The sequence below is a fragment of the Hyla sarda genome, chromosome 4 (assembly GCF_029499605.1).
Source record: "Hyla sarda isolate aHylSar1 chromosome 4, aHylSar1.hap1, whole genome shotgun sequence".
Classification (NCBI taxonomy): Eukaryota; Metazoa; Chordata; class Amphibia; order Anura; family Hylidae; genus Hyla; species Hyla sarda.
The window spans coordinates 392042565-392059335 of record NC_079192.1 but is presented as its reverse complement, the minus strand read 5'-3'; positions in this window follow the sequence as shown (position 1 = coordinate 392059335).

Genomic DNA, 16771 nt, shown 5'->3' with positions numbered 1-16771 from the left:
GGACCACCACATCAGAGCCACGGTGCTCCCAGGCTGCTTTATGGTGGCACAGTATATGTTGACACAGGGCTGTGGTGCACAATTGGGACTCTGGCCACGCTTCACCTTCTGCGGACACATCTTGCATGTGGCTATGTTAACCTCCTCCAGATGCTTGGGGAAAAACTGCAACACCGCCAAGTAGCTGATTTTCCCTCCAAAAGTCTGCACTAATTGACTGCTATTGCTGCCGTCTTCAGGAACCCCTGTTCCACCACCTCTTGGGAAGGTAGGCTGATGCGAAGCAGGTTGTCTCCCCCGAGCACGTTTGGGTCCAGAATTTCCACTTCTGCCACCATGCTGACTGCCATCCATGCTACCACCTTGCTGGCTCAGCTGCTGCCTCACCGGCAACCTGCAACCCTCTTCTCCTGATGAGGATGAAGCCCCTTCTGCACCCGGCTCCCAATTGCGATCAGCTTCATCATTATCAAGAAGTGTCTGCATGTCACTGATGTCCTCCTCAGGTTCCCCAACAGTGTCTGCTTCAGGACCCTGAATGCTGGCAACACCACCTCCCACGTCACTCTCCTCATCACTACTTGGCCGCCTAGTGGAGGAAGCAGCAGATGTCTCCTCCACTTCTTGGCTGGGCAGTAGCTGCTTACTGTCCTCTATTAGATCATCCTCACTAAATAGTGGAGCTGAACCCACAGCATAAGATACTTCTGTAGGGGAGGGAACAGCATAGGACAGAGGCAATGGGAGGACAGGTACTGCTCCCAGGCCATGCCAACTGAGGGTTGTGTCTGAGGAACCCACCAACTGTTAACTGAGGCTATCAGATGTCACTTGTGTTAAAGTGGATGACCGCATTAACAAATCCATGACGGCAGATGGATTGCTGTTCGGGACACGACCGCTAGCTGATACCGGGAGATCAGGCCTCTTGCTGCGACTCCTGCTGCCGTTCGCCCCTAGTCTGCTGCGACCTCTGCCTGCGCATGATGAATTTAGGCCTCTGCCACTCCTCTGTGCACATCCTGGCACTTCTCTGCCTGACATACTTAGTGTGTATATGAGGGGAGTACAATACGCTTCACTATGCTTAAAACAGTATTTGTCTAGAACAGCAGCAGGTGTGTAGTTTTGGCTGGCCTTTTACAGTAACTAGGCCCTTAAGACTTTATCAGGAACAAAACGGTACAATACTTAGATGTACATATGTGGTATGCACTTATGAGGGCAGAAAAATGCGCTAAAGTATGCTTAAAAAAGTTTTTGTGTACAACACCAGCCGTTGAGTACTTTTGGCTGTCCTTTCACAATATCTAGGCCCTTGAGACTTTATCAGGAAAAAAATGGTTTAACACTTAGATGTACGTATGTGGTATGCTCTTATGAGGGCAGAAAAATGCCCTACAGTATGCTTAAAAATGTTTTTGTGCACCCACACCAGCAGTAGACACCAGTGCTGAAGCACACAGTTGCTGTGTACTACAGCCAAGATTGCACTTTCCCAATCTCACTCCCTTCCCTATCAGTGCTTCTAGGCAGGATTTGTGCTTGAGCTGAATTGCTGCTGTTCTTCTGTGCAACATACTGCTCTCTGATCCTCTCTATAATAGAACACTGTAGACAGTGACTGGGGGGTGGATCGCTGCAGCAAGAATGCTTTTCTGTGACAAACAAACTGCTCTCTGTCCAACAGAATGCTGATGTGAAAAAGCTTTTCTGTGTAACACACAGGGCTGTCTTTCCCTATCTATCTCTCTGCAGAATAAGGATGAAGTGACTGGCTGCAATATGGCTGCCGATTATATAGGGCTGTGACATCACAGGGGTGACTGGCTGCTGATAGGCTGCATCCTGCATTTGATTCAGGGTCATCTCACCTACCCTTGTTCCCGCCTTCCCAAGATTCCTTGCCCCATGTCCCCACATGTGGATCTGCCAGGATCTCTTGTATGTCTGAGGTCACTTCTTTCCCTCCCACACATATGCCACCCCACCCATTGTAGCTGCCTTGCATGCTGTGCTGTAAACTACAATTCCCTGCATTCCTTTGGAGAATGATCTTACTCCCACCCAGCGGTTGCTCCACCCATTGAAACAGAGAGGCTGCCTTTCAACACCTGATTTGTGATGTAATGTCTCGGGCTGGACTGCAACCTGAGAAAACCTGAGACAACACAAATTTTCCCATATTCCAGATAAAGCCCTGTAAAAAAAATAAAATACAATAATCATATTTGGCATCACTGTGTGCTTTATTGTCTGAACTATTAAATTATTACATTCCTGATTCTGCATGGTCAATGGTATAAACGCCCCAAAAAAAAATATGCCAAAATTGCTGATTTTTGGTCACATCACATCCCAGAATTTTTTTTTTTTTTTTAAAGTGATCAAAAAGCCAGAACTACACAAAAGTGGTACAGTTAAAACTACTGGTGGACAAAATCTGATGTCATAATAGGATGCCTTTTTTTTTTTATCTGCAGTTGAGCCCCCTTTCTTCTGTGTACACTGCTGGTCCTTGAAAATGGCATTGGGGTTTTTGTGTCCTTCAGGCAGCAGGTTTGGGTCTTATCTGCACCCAATATAACTATGCCCCCTCTAAGAAATTATTCAAGGTTTGCTTTTAAATGATTAACTCAGACAGCATGAAATTGGGCCTGGGCATAAAGCCCATAATGGTGCAGTATGGAATCCTGGCATCAGATGTGTTGATCATGTGGAGTTGTTGGTAACACAGCAGAGTTTACATGTAGACATGTTACAGGAAGCCTTGAAAGGCATTAAGATGTTAGTGGAAGATCTAAGCCTCTGGAGTATAGGGAATCGTGGATTTTGCTTGCAATGTTATTGCGTGATGTTTGTGTTTTCCCATTAGACAATTCTTCCCTTCATTCCATGGCTCTAATTACATAATTGAAGAGCTAAAATCTCATTTTTCTAGGAAGAGCTAAACATTAGCATCTTAATGAAATCCGTAATGAGCTTTTTTGTGTGCATGCAGATCATTGGCGCGCCCGCAGCCCGTGGTCAGGACTAGCCCCCCATCAGGAGAGCTTTGCTTTGGATTTCAATAACCCTGAGATGTCCATCAGATTCGGGATGATTAAGCTGGAGGCCTGAACACCTGAGTACCTGCCGTTTTGGGTGGGAGGGGGAACATCTGTGAAGTGTCGGCCAACACTAATAATATTCTTTACGTATGACCTTCTATAGAGCTATACTCCAATAAAGAAACTCACACCACAAGAGGGGTGCTGTCCTTGAGAAAAAACAGACCTTTTTTTTCTAAACCCAGACAACCCCTTTAAATGGGTACTCTGGAGGAAAACTTTTTCTTAAAAATTAACTGATGCCAGAAAGTTAAACAGATATAAAAATTACTTCTATTAAAAAATCTTTACCCTTCCAGTACTTTTTAGCAGCTGTATGCTACAGAGGAAATTCTTTTCTTTTTGAATTTCTTATTTTGTCTTGTCCACAGTGCTCTCTGCTGACACCTCTGTCCGTGTCAGGAACTGTCCAGAGCAGGAGAGGTTTGCTATGGGGATTTTCTCCTGCTCTGGACAGTTCCTGATACGGGCATCAGGTGTCAGCAGAGAGCACTGTGGACAAGACAAAAAAGAAATTCAAAAAGAAAAGAATTTCCTCTGTAGCATGCAGCTGCTAAAAAGTACAGGAAGGATTAAGATTTTTTAATAGAAGTCATTTACAAATCTACAAAAATATGGAAAGCGCTCACCTCCTCCGTGCTCGTGCAATCAGTCCTCCTTCACTGTCATTTACAAATCTGTTTCACTTTGTGGCACCAGTTGATTTGGAAAAAATTTTTTTTTCCACCGGAGTACCCCTTTAAGCCAATTGATTATCATTATAGTTTTGGAATTGTAGTCATTGGGGGGGGGGGGTTTATCAAGACATTTAGAAAGCTTTTTAAACGCCTTTTTTTTCTCTATTTTTGTCGCACAAAAGCATATGGCAGTTAAGTGTGAGAGGAGCTATGATTGGATGAGGCTGGACACACACCCCCCTCAGCACTCCAGGCTGCACTTTCTGTGTTTGGGCTTCGGTCCAAAGTCTGTGTATGAGATGGGAGAAAATGTGCTCTTGAGCTTTTTTAAGCACATATAAAACATAGAAAACTTCATTTTCTTTTAAACAAAGTATATTAGAAATCTTTTTTTATCTACCATAAGGAGTGCAATAGCAAACAATTGTTTTAATGAGAGTGACCCTTTAACATACAGACAAATCCTCCTTTACTTTTACTCCTGTGTAATATCGCCTTTGGTGGACAAGTGTTTCTGGGTATTTTTAATACTTCTTAGGGCTTCAGCTGCTAGTGTACCCAGTGGCCTAAAGACTATTTTATGGAAAGGGGTGCGACTCCACACACCTCCTTACTTTTGGCTACTCTAGACTCCATGGCCCAGATTAAACTATGTGGGAGAAAAAATAGAGACATTTTTCAACATGAACCAATCACAGCTCAGCTTTCACTTTACCTCAGCTAGTTACCTGAGCTGTGATTGGTTGCTGTAGGAAAATCACTCTATTTTTCTCTCACACAATTTGATAAATCTGGGCCCATAAAACTAACTTATTCAAACAGTATGTCCCCTCATAGGCTTGAGCAAAAAAACACTTTTTAGGGGTTTTCCCAATATATGCCTATGCCCCTTTTACATATATGCCCTAACACAGCGGTCTCAAACTGCGGCCCTCCAGATGTTGCAAAACTTCAACTCCCAGCAAGCCCGGACAGCCGTTGGCTGTCCGGGCATGCTGGGAGTTGAAGTTTTGCAACATCTGAAGGGCTGCAGTTTGAGACCACTACCCTAATAGGTTATTCAAACAGAGTTTGTCCGATAAATATATTTGGGGGAGATTTATCAAAACCAGTGTAGAGGAAAAGCTCACCAGTTGCCCATAGCAACCAATCGGATTGCTTCTTTCATTTTTGAAAAGGCCTATGAAAAATGAAAGAAGCCATCTGATTGGTTGCTATGGGTAACTGGTCAACTTTTCCTCTACACTGGTTTTGATAACTGTCCCCTAGTGTGAGCAAAATTGGGGTTATATTTTCTTCAAGGGGTACACTGGTGGAAAACAAGTATTTTAGTCAACTGGTGCTAGAAAGTTAAACAGATCTGTAAATGACTTCTATTAAAGAATCTTAATCCTTCCAGTACTTATCAGCTGCGGTATGCTCTACAGGAAGTTGTGCAGTTCTTTCCAGTCTGACCACAGTGCTCTCTGCTGACACCTCTGTCCATGTCAGTGTGGTGACCCGGTACAGGACCTTGTCCTGTCCCTTGTCTAAAGTCCCCTCAGCTAGAGTCCCTCCATTCACATAGGGCTCTCCTGCAGGACTTGTCCTTGGTCTAGGGTGACCACATTTCCTAACTGCCATTCAGGGACACTTACTTACGTTTAGACAGTGGCAGGGCCCCCCCCCCCCGCCCCGTTAAGACAGCGGCAGGGCCCCCACCCCGTTTAGACAGCGGCAGGGCCCCCCCTTTAGAGAGCAGCAGGGCCCCCCCCCCATTTAGACAGCGGCAGGGCTCCCACCCCATTTAGACAGCGGCAGGGCCCCCCGTTTAGACTGGAGCAGCAGGGCCCCCCTTTAGACAGCAGCAGCGCCCCCCTTTAGACAGCAGCAGCAGGGCCCCCCTTTAGACAGCAGCAGCAGGGCCCCCTTTAGACAGCAAGCCCCCCTGTAGACATTAGCAGCAGCACACAGCTCACCTGCAGCTGTCCTCCGTCGGGTGCTGCCGGTCCACTGTCCCGTTCTTCCGTCCTCCCGGTCCGCATCATGTCGTCCTATGGACATATACGTCACTCCGCTTCCTCCGTAGTGTTACGCTGGGCGCAGGGGAGGAGGCGGAGTGAAGTGTGTGTCACATGCTCCTCCATGGAACACTATGAAGCAGACGGGAGGACCAGAGAACGGGGCAGCAGAGCAGCAGCAGGTATCGGACATGGTATCGGGGACATTAAACGAGTCTCCGATACCATGTAAATGGCAAGTATCGGCCCCGATACCGATACTAGTAACGGGACATCCCTAGAAGTGACTGTCACAGCACAGCAGCGGTAGGCGGACGGTGGCTCACGGGCTCAGATCATTCCGGGACACTGCATTGTCCCGGAATGAGAGTGACCGGGACCCGGGACAGACTCTCCAAATGCGGGACTGTCCCGGGCGATCCGGGACACGTGGTCACCCTACCTTGGTCGCCTTGTGTAAAGTGTGTTTATATTTATTTAATGTATAGAAAATATCTGTACAGGACCTTAGTGGTCACATGATGTACGGTTGTGATGTATAAAATGTTCAAGGACCTTAGTGGTCATGTGATGTACCCAGAGTTCACTGGGTTCATAACTTACAGGTTTGCTGACCAATGAGCTTAGTCCAGCCCCTTATTATATAAAGGGCTGTAGACACTAAATTCTCTCTCTTCCTGCTGGACTATCAAGCAGCACAAATCTCATCAGCATCAATTCAACTAGGCCCAAAGCCTAAGAACCTGCAGCCACTAAATTTGAGTTACTCAAAGCTCCATCTATCAAATCCTGTGTGACTACTACAAGCTCAAATCCTCTAAATTAGTAGCACAGTGGCCTGCATAAAAGCTCATTGCTTCCAAGCCCAGCAAACCTGCGAGGAACCTGTATCCTGGTTCACTCTTAAGAGACTGTTATGTTAAAGACTGTTTCATGAATTCTGCAAGTAAAGTTTCTTCCTCTGGAACATACAGCAGCTGATAAGTACTGGAAGGGCTAAGATTTTTTAATAGAAGTCATTTACAAATCTGTTTAACTTTCTGGCATCAGTTGATTTAAAGAAATTTTTTTTTCCAGTGGAGTACCCCGTTAAAGGGGTTCTCCAGGATGAATATATATATATATATATATATATATATATATATATATATAGCTGCTTTCCTCATGAAACAATATCCTGACATGTACAGAGGTGGCATCAAAGAGCACTGTGGTCAGACTAGAACTACACAACTTCCTCTGTAGTATACAGCAGCTGAAAAGTACTGGAAGGATTAAGATTTTTTACTGGAGTTAATTTACAAATCTTTTTAACTTTCTAGCACCATTTGATTTGAAATAAATTGTTTTCCACTAGAGTACCCCTTTAAGGAGTTTGTGTAATACCCTATAATATTATGATTATTATTATTATAATAATATTATTATCTTTCTTTGCTCCCAACATGATGCAGCGGCTGTCATCCGAAAATAAAGCTGCAAAGGAAACGTGGAAATTCGTATATATTATATATATTTATATGTGCATATCTCAAGGATCGGAGATCTAGGTCATTGCATGTCACCTTTATGTCCGGCATAGCCTGTGACACTTATTACCAGGCCCGGGAGTTGTCACTTTTTTATGTAGGAAATAAGAAGAAGCTCTTGGTTGCTGCTTCTTCACCTTGAGATCACAGCTTTGCTTTTCCTAGATGAACTTGCTGTTATTTATGATTATGGTCTTGTATTTGTGTGATGCGATGACACGAGGCTCATCTCCTCCCCTCCGCATATAAGAGCCATCCTGACGTTCTCGCCGGAGCCGGGATATGTAGTCAGAAAGTCATTACACAGCCAGACGCCAGGCCTGCAAATTATCTGATAGAATACTGAGGTGGCAAAACCCATTCACCGCCATACAGGCCCCATCAAACTCCTATTAGAAATCGGCAGAGCTGCCCTACATGCATTTATTATGCCACAACATGACACTTCTCTTCCCGTACGACAAATCCCAGCAGAGACCCAACCTAGCGCCGGTCTCTGTAGGTTCCATCTATCATTACGTCTCAGACCAGATGCAAAAATCCCTCTTGCCGAGACATATGTTTTTCTATGCGCTGCATCTGTTACATAACATCCCAATTCCGGCTCCTATAAGTGTTTTCATCCCCTCCTGTTTAACCTGATGGTTTAATGGACCCCAACAGTTGGGAAATTATCGTCCGCACGTCAGGTTATTTTCTATTTTCAGAACTCTCAACAGGAGTCCTTTGTTCTACTGAAATCACTTATATGAAAAATGTATGGTTCGGAGGAGAAAAAAGAGAGGAACTCATAAGGTGTTTTAAAAATGTTTTTGTTTTATTGCAAAATGATAGTATATTATAAGAAAGGTACAGCAAATTAATGAAAGAAAGGAGGAACGTGCTATCAAATCACCCAAGTGCAAGTAAAAAGTGCACGTGTTCACACAAAAAAACGTGCACAAGGATGCGGTCCATTGCAAGCCCTTCTCCGACAGGAGAGAGGCCCCCCAACAAACCATACCCTTCACCAAATGGCACATGCAAGGCTCCAGGAACAATGTCCCCTTTCGCCAAAAGCTATTCAGGGACCGAAAAGTGCTCCTTGCTAACAAGTAGGCTTTAACCAAGTTAACGCCGAGGAACCAGTAAAACCGGTTTGGCATCCCTGGGCATGGCAGGGATGTGAGGAACCTAATGGCCACACACACCTCCCCTAGACCAGCAGGAGGGACACCCCGAAGGACTACCGCACCCTGATCAAATCCTAGTGTACGTGTAAAGCCTAATTAGGCTGTATTTGTGAGAGGGGCGGAAGTATCCACCCCCTGCACGTCTAGGCGGGACCTAAGGGGTTGAGGGTGGGGGCAGGGATATATAACGCCCCTGCCTTCTATCAGTGGGGCGTTCGTGACGGTTTGCGGACCCCTCCCAACCCTCCCTCTTTTTCTTCATTTCATTTCTTCATTTCATCCATTACAGGGCATGCCCACTAAAGGCGTGGCCTCCGTCGCGGTCATTGAGCACAATTCAGACCGATATGTTAAGTTTAAATGTTCTATATATATATATATATATATATATATATATATATATATATATAACAAGTAAGTATATACCATTGTAATCACTAAGTACGAATATGTAGCCCGATCACAAATAAAAAGAACACAAACGTGAGCACAGTGACAAAACATAAAGAATAAATAAGTGGATGTGCATAGTATGATACTGCCCGGAGAGAAAGGAGCCATCCCTGACGAAGGAGAACAAATTCTCTGAAACATGTAGGAGAGGTTGTAGACACTTACAGCACCAGTAGTGTCACTAATGTCACTAAACTGCAGGAGCAAGCCATCAATCACATTGTTTTTGTTTATTGGTTGAGATGCTGATGACCAGGGCGTTTTCCCAAAATAAGACTTACAGTTCTAGGAATGTTTTTTTCTTCATTTCCATCTGTTCCATGAATGTTACTATTATTGTAGTACGCTACTAGAGGGGACATTCATTTATTCATTTGCTGTACCAGAGTAATCACTGTACTGATTGTATATTGATTTACTATATTATTTTTATGTTCTTTTTTTTACCACCATATATTTGCAGATGGGACAATGGGGTTTAAAGTGCTGTCTGGGCTTTATGGGGGAGATTTATCATTGCCTTTAGACCATTTTTATTGTCTATGTTTTGGCGCTGTTACGGCGCTAGCGGGCTTTTTAGCGACTTTCATGTGTCTTTACAAATAGATACTTTTTACTTTTCTTTCCAAATGTAGACCATTTTATTTTTGGCCATGCAGTGGTCATGTATTTGTTATTTGCGACTTTCCTGAAAAGTCTCTATTTCTCACGCAAATGACAATTATTTGTCGCTATGCTACACCTCCTCACAGTAGACGTGACAAAAAGTTCTACGTCTCGCACATCTACTGTGACCTTTAACCTATTAAACATTATTATTATTTAACCTATTAACCAACTTGCTGTGCCAGGAATAATCTTTCCCCGACACCTGTGGATTACCGGACCTATAACAGGTTCCGCTGGGTCCATTTGACCCATGCGGCACCTTCACAGTGGCAGAGCAAGAAAGCAGAAAGCATATTAAGATGGAGGGGGAAAGTGATAATGGCGGAAGGGGGATGGGGAGAAATAAAGCACAAGGCATTAAATTTTAATGCCTTGTGCTTTATTAATCCCCATCCTCCTCTGCCATTATCCCTCTCCCCTCCATCTTAATATGCCTTCTGCGCCATCCCATACATCCCCCCTCCGTCCCATCAGTCCCCCTCCGGACCATAAAGTTTGTTAAACTTTTCTTTTTTTCCTTTACCTGGCCTCCCCTAAGATAATTTAGGCAGCAAAGCACATCCAGTTCGCGCATCACTCCTCCTGACGAGTGACTCCTTCTGCGCTGCGGCAACTCCGCGCAACGTCAGGGGAGGTCACACGTCTCCAGGGCAACCACGCAGCTCACTTACAGTAACCGAGGCCGCTGCTCGGCCGCAATGCTGTACAGTGAACTGCGGCGGCGGCACGCTGACAAGTACTTGCCAATGCATGGCCAGTATTTGTCGGTGCTTTTGCATACCAATGCTCAACCCATGGCGTACCCCTATGAGTATGTGTAAATCGGGTTGAGAACCCAGGCCTCTGGTTGTTGGTCTGACTCTTTTTTAGTAAAGGTGTACGTTATACAACTTTTCACGCTAAAGGAGAGCTGCGCCTTATTCATCATTACTTTGCGCATTATTGATGAGTAAGGCGAACGCTAGTCAAAGTATAGACCAAAAAAAAGGTGGACATTTTTTCTAAAATATAGTGTGCAGCACTTCCAGGTTCAGCTTATCAGTGGCCTCAGTGGTATCCCACTTAAGCCACTGATTGTCTGAGTGGGCCTGTGACACACTGTAGCGAGGAAGGTAAGTGTGAGTTTTTTGTTTTGTTTTGTTTTTACTACCCAGTTCCTGAGCATATGCATAAAGAACATGCAGTCTGTATAACCACTTTAAACATATAAACACAGACTCTTTTGTTAGGTTCGGCCCTTTTCTGTTCCATCATGACTGTGCCCCAGTGCATGGTATATAAAATCTTGGTTGGGTGAATCTGGTGCAACACCTTTACCCATCCCCTCGTTTGGTGACGAAGGAACTATTAAAAAGGTACTCCGGTGCTCCAGCTTTCAGAACATTTTGTTCAGTATGCTCAGAGCCGGAAGCCGTGATCGTGATGTCATGGCAATGCCCCCTCCATTCATGTCTATGGGAGGGGGCGTGTCGGCAGACACGCCCCCTCCCATAGACGTGAATGGAGGGGGCGTGGTGTGACCTCATGAGGGGGCTTGGCCGTGACGTCACGACCACTGCCGCAGGAACCCGGCATTTGTTTAAAATGCCGGGTGCCACGGGAGATCACGGGGGGCTCCAGCAGCGGGACCCGCACGATCAGACTTCTTATCCCCTATCCTTTGGCTAGGAGATAACATGTCTAGCAGCGGAGTACCCCTTTAAACTATCCGCCTCAGCAGCAGAGTTGATGCCATCCATCATAGTGTATTTGCACAATATTTCCATATTTTCCGGAAAAAAAGAAGGACAGTACAGACAGGACATATTTCAATGGCATCTGCAGCATGTGTCATGGTGGCACACAAGATGGATGCAACTTTCTCCTTGATGGCCCAAAGACATTGTGTTAATAAATTAGTCGAGCTGGGGAAGCATGGCTATTCAATTTGAGCAACAGTAATCTAGATAAAAGGGTTAATAAATGAGAATGACAATCACTTAGCAGCGACTGCGGGATTTATTTATGTGCATATCCATCACAATTTATACGTGTTGTCTATTCCCTTTAATATTTTGCTCGGGTTGAATTACGAGCCCTTTATAGCTGTAATATTCTGAAACATGTCTGCCGTGCGGCTGCAGAAATGACAGCTGTTTCATATCTGCTCTCTTCCGCAGCCATGTTTAACACTATCCACAAGCATCCAATAGCAATACCGAGTGTATGATGCAACAGTGTTTTGTTTTTTTTGCATGGCGCCAACAGATTCAAAATCTAATAGGAAAAAAAAATTGAATGCAACATGTATAGGAAAGTTCCTTTAATCCGACATCTGGTGGTCCAGAAATTCTTAGTCCAGCACTGAATTTCACGATCCCCTGGCATCTCACCAGACCAGAAGAAAAAGACCATAAACAAAGTAATAGCAGCATATTTTCCATTTTAAAGGCATATGGACTTCATGGAGACCCCTCACACTCTGAGCCAAAATGGAAACTTGCTCTTGCTTTTATACTTCCTTTTATACAGGTTTCTAAAATAGCTTTATGAAACATTGCACATATACAGTGGTCCCTCAACATATGATATTAATTGGTTCCAGGAGAACCATCATATGTTGAAACCATCATATGTCGAGTACATATGTCTATGTAAAAATGGTAATTGGTTCTGGGGCCTCGGAACCATTGTATGTTGAATACATATCTCTATGGGAAACTGCTAATTGGTTCTGGGATGACCATTGTATGTGGAGTGTATGGGGAGTGTTTAACAAACCAGGGTGCCTCCAGTTGTTGCACAACTACAACTCCCAGCATGCATGTACAGCCATTGACTGTCTGGGCATGCTGGGAGTTATAGTTTTGCAACAGCTGGAGGCACACTGATAGGGAAACATTGATGTATGGGGTGTATAGTGTGTATATGTATTGTATGTGATGTGTGACATCGCATACAGTACTGTACAGTTCTTTAAATACCTTCAGGGGGGACAGAATGTCCTCCATTACGATCCTGCCGACTACAGCTCTATAGGAAAGGAAGGGGAGGGCAGCCAGCAACTCATTGGATGCCTGCAGCAAGATGCTGCAGGCTATTGGCTATGGCTGCACTGGGGGGGCGGGGCTTACACGGAGCTCACAGTGGAAGCCTGGACAGCATGTTAGCAGGACAGCATGTGAGTAACAGGAGGCAGAACGGGGCACACGGGGCACATTAAACAACTATCTGTCATTTGCTGAAGTTGTCAGCGCTGTCAGATAGCTGTTTGTACGATGGCCCCAACACACAGCAGCATCATATGTCGATGCTGCCTTCAACATACGATGGGCTCTGAGAGGCCATCATATGTTGAAATGATCATATGTCGGGGCAATCATAAGTCGGGGGGTCACTGTATTTTGGTAAACCTCACAAAAATGTTTTTCGCAAATCTGAATCGAATTCAATGGCCCATTTGACCAAATCATTTAAAAAAAAAAAAGTTTTGGGAGGTTTGCTCGTCTCTACTCCCAGTGGACCTGCCATACATGCTTTGATTTGTACAGGATTGATAAGACAAGACATATGCTATCAGAGTAGGGCTCTACAGATAGAACATACAGGAGCAGGGACTTCTGTCAAAGGCAGGAGTCCCCGTTCCTATACATTCATTGAACAGCAAAGCATACACTGTAGGGGAGAGTTTTAAAATCCTGTCCAGAGAAAAAGTTGCTGAGTTGCCCATAGCAACCAATCAGATTGTTTCTTTCATTTTTGAAAAGGCCTTTGAAAAATGAAAGAAACGATCTGATTGGTTGCTATGGGCAACTCAGCAACATTTCCTCTGGGCAGGTTTTGATGAATCTCCCCCTGTATGCTTACATGCTTAGTTGACAATAACTGGGCTGTGCGCAGAGCATCTTAATTGAACAAAAAAAAAAATCTTCTGAAAAAGGGATATTTTACTCTGGGCAAGACACCCCAAGCTTGAAAGGGTCAAAAATGGGTTGTCATCATGAGGCAAAGGATCTGAAATATTTAGATATAAAGCATAAAAGAGCTTTTGAAACACGTACTGTTAGACTTTACATTTGATATAAATCGACTATGGTCTTTGTAGCGCTTTAATGAAAACATGATAGCGTAACCTGGATCTGAGGCTGTGATTCATCTGCGATTAGGGGTCAAGTATCCTTTTTCTGAGAAACGTACATCATAAACATTGATCCATATGGAAGTGGGGTCATAGTTTGCGTCACATCTGCCTTTAATGAATGATCTTACTATAAAAAGCAAAGTGAAACCGCATGATAAAAATATGTTTTATATTGGATCATCATGGAAAGGACATCATGTTCTCTGAAATGGAGAAAATGTGTTGACAGGGCGATGAGGTTCAGAGAATCTTCTGGTGGGCCCAAGCTCTGAACCAGTAATGGCCCCAAATATCTATCAGAAGACAACCCCATTTGAAGCTAACATTGGAACTAGAGATGAGCGAACTTACAGTAAATTTGATTCGTCACGAACTTCTCAGCTCGGCGGTTGCTGACTTTTCCTGCATAAATTTGTTCAGCTTTCCGGTGCTCCGGTGGGCTGGAAAAGGTGGATACAGTCCTAGGAAAGAGTCTCCTAGGACTGTATCCACCTTTTCCAGCCCACGGGAGCACCTGAAAGCTGAACTAATTTATGCAGGAATAGTCAGCAACCACCGAGCCGAGAAGTTCGTAAAGAATCGAATTTACTGTAAGTTCGCTCATCTCTAGTTGGAACCAATTACTTGGCTCTATGATGTATTTCTTATGGGAGATGTGTGGGCTCTCCTGCAGGACTTGCCCCTTGGTCACCTCATAGAAATGTATTTCTGTATAGTGTATAAATGTATAGGACCTACCTAGGTCACATGATAAGGTGACAAAGGTGTAAGGTATGTTGTGTGCTCTAAGGGAAGGCCCAGATCAAATCTACTTTATCCGGTCATTCTGCAAGAAACGCCCGCACGGTGGATGTTCATGCCCTGGCGGAGAAGTCTACAATACCTTGACAGAACCCTAGCTACCAGGATAAATATAACGTAAAATATATACATACAATATATAGTATATACAGCAATACAAAGGTATACTCATAAAACAATGAACGGTATAAACAGCAATCACATATGCAGCATTAAAGGTATGACCTATGGAAATAAGGTAACCTAACTAATACACGAGACCCACCATGTTCCTGATGTAAACTGTCTGCTCTTTTCTCTCTTTTGCCCTAGTTTTTAGTCTACATCTGTAACAGATTTCCTGTTCCTGCTGTACATGCTATTTGGGATTTACTCAACTCTATTTCCAGAGGTGTAACCTGTAGCTTCTAAGCCCAGATGCACAATCGGCAACAGAGCCCCATGTGGCAATTATAATACTGGTATCTTGTGGGACAGATGTGCTTTGGGGCCCCCTTAGGCACCAGGGCCCAGGTGCAACTGCTACCTCTGCACCACCTATAGCTACTCTCCTATGTATTTCCCTCCCCCCACACCTCCTTGACGAAGACCCTGTCCACAACATCAATCAACAAGAGCCTGTCGCATAGTGAGATGAAAAGTTGGCTGAAATCCCAGCTAGAGTGTACAGAAGGAACAGAAAGTCTGTACGAGAATGTAGGCTAGATAGTAAGTAAAGAAAACGGACAGGTTGCATCAGGAGCAGAAAAAAAACAATTACGACCACAGAAATGTAGTAAAATAACTTTATTTACCAATATATGTTTGCTTATTAGACAGCTGATATAGGTTTCATCATCCGAAAACCCCTTAAGATAAGTTATGGAACCAGTCTAGAACTTCGAGACTTGATCTGTCACGTATGTCTTGTAAAATTTTGTTATGTCGTATAATGTCCCGAGTCAAAGACCTTCACAAGGTGGACAGCTTGCATCTCAATAAAAAAAAGGCAATTCACCATTACACTCAGATTCTAATTTGGTTTTATCTCTAGTGGAGTTTAGGCTTTTGCTGCCCTGAATCTTAATTAAATCCTGATGAACTTTGAATCTTTAATTTTCCAACAAAGATAGATTTATCCTTATCAGGTCTCAGCTAGATGACTAATGTTTGGCCAAGTGGCAACCACAAAGAGCAGGTAACCGCGAATCATATTGCATGAACATTTAAATATATCCTAAATGGCAATAAGGTAGTTTAGAGTAAAGGTGACCATAGAGGTAAACCACACAATTTTCTGCACTGCTAAGGTATACCGTACCCCTAAATATAAATAATACCGTCATACTATGACCAATTGTTACTGCCGTAGACTGGACAGGTAAGTATAGTATTGATCTGCCAGTTAGAGAATTAAAGGGGTATTCCAGGCCCAAACTTTTTTTTTATATATCAATTGGCTCCGGAAAGTTAAACAGATTTGTAAATTACTTCTATTAAAAAATCTTAATCCTTCCAATAGTTATTAGCTTCTGAAGTTGAGTTGTTGTTTTCTGTCTAACTGCTCTCTGATGACTCACGTCCCGGGAGCTGTGCAGTTCCTATGGGGATATTCTCCCATCATGCATATCATCATTATCATCATCATTGAGCAGTTAGACAGAAAACTTCAGAAGCTAATAACTATTGGAAGGATTTAGATTTTTTTTATAGAAGTAACTTACAAATCTGTTTAACTTTCCGGAGCCAGTTGATATATATAAAAAAAGGTTTTGCCTAAAATACCCCTTTAACAACAACAAAATCGAATGATCAGCAGGTTACTTGTACTTTGACAGGATTTGTCCACATCTCCAGTTTTTCAACCCAAATGTGTCATCAGAAAATGACCTTTTGTTTGTTTAGATCAAGTTTTCATGTTAAGAATTGTTTGTTTGTTTAATTTTCCATTTTACTATCTATATTATAAAATATTTCAGAAATATGACAGTTTTCAGTCTGGCCACTAAGCCTAATAATAAGCTTAGGCTTTTTGTTCTGTAGAAAAAACTTTTCATCAGTGACCTCCTTATCATTACAGGCAATTAAGGTAATACCAGTATATAGAAATGTATATACGTAGACAGTATATAGATAGGGTCAGCCAATCATAGTAGGTGATGATCTGTTTGGAAAGAAAAAAAAAGGACCGGTACCGGCGCCTAGTGTATTACCCTCAGTAAAAGAAAACAGGAGTCCAATATAGGACTCAAAAAAAACAT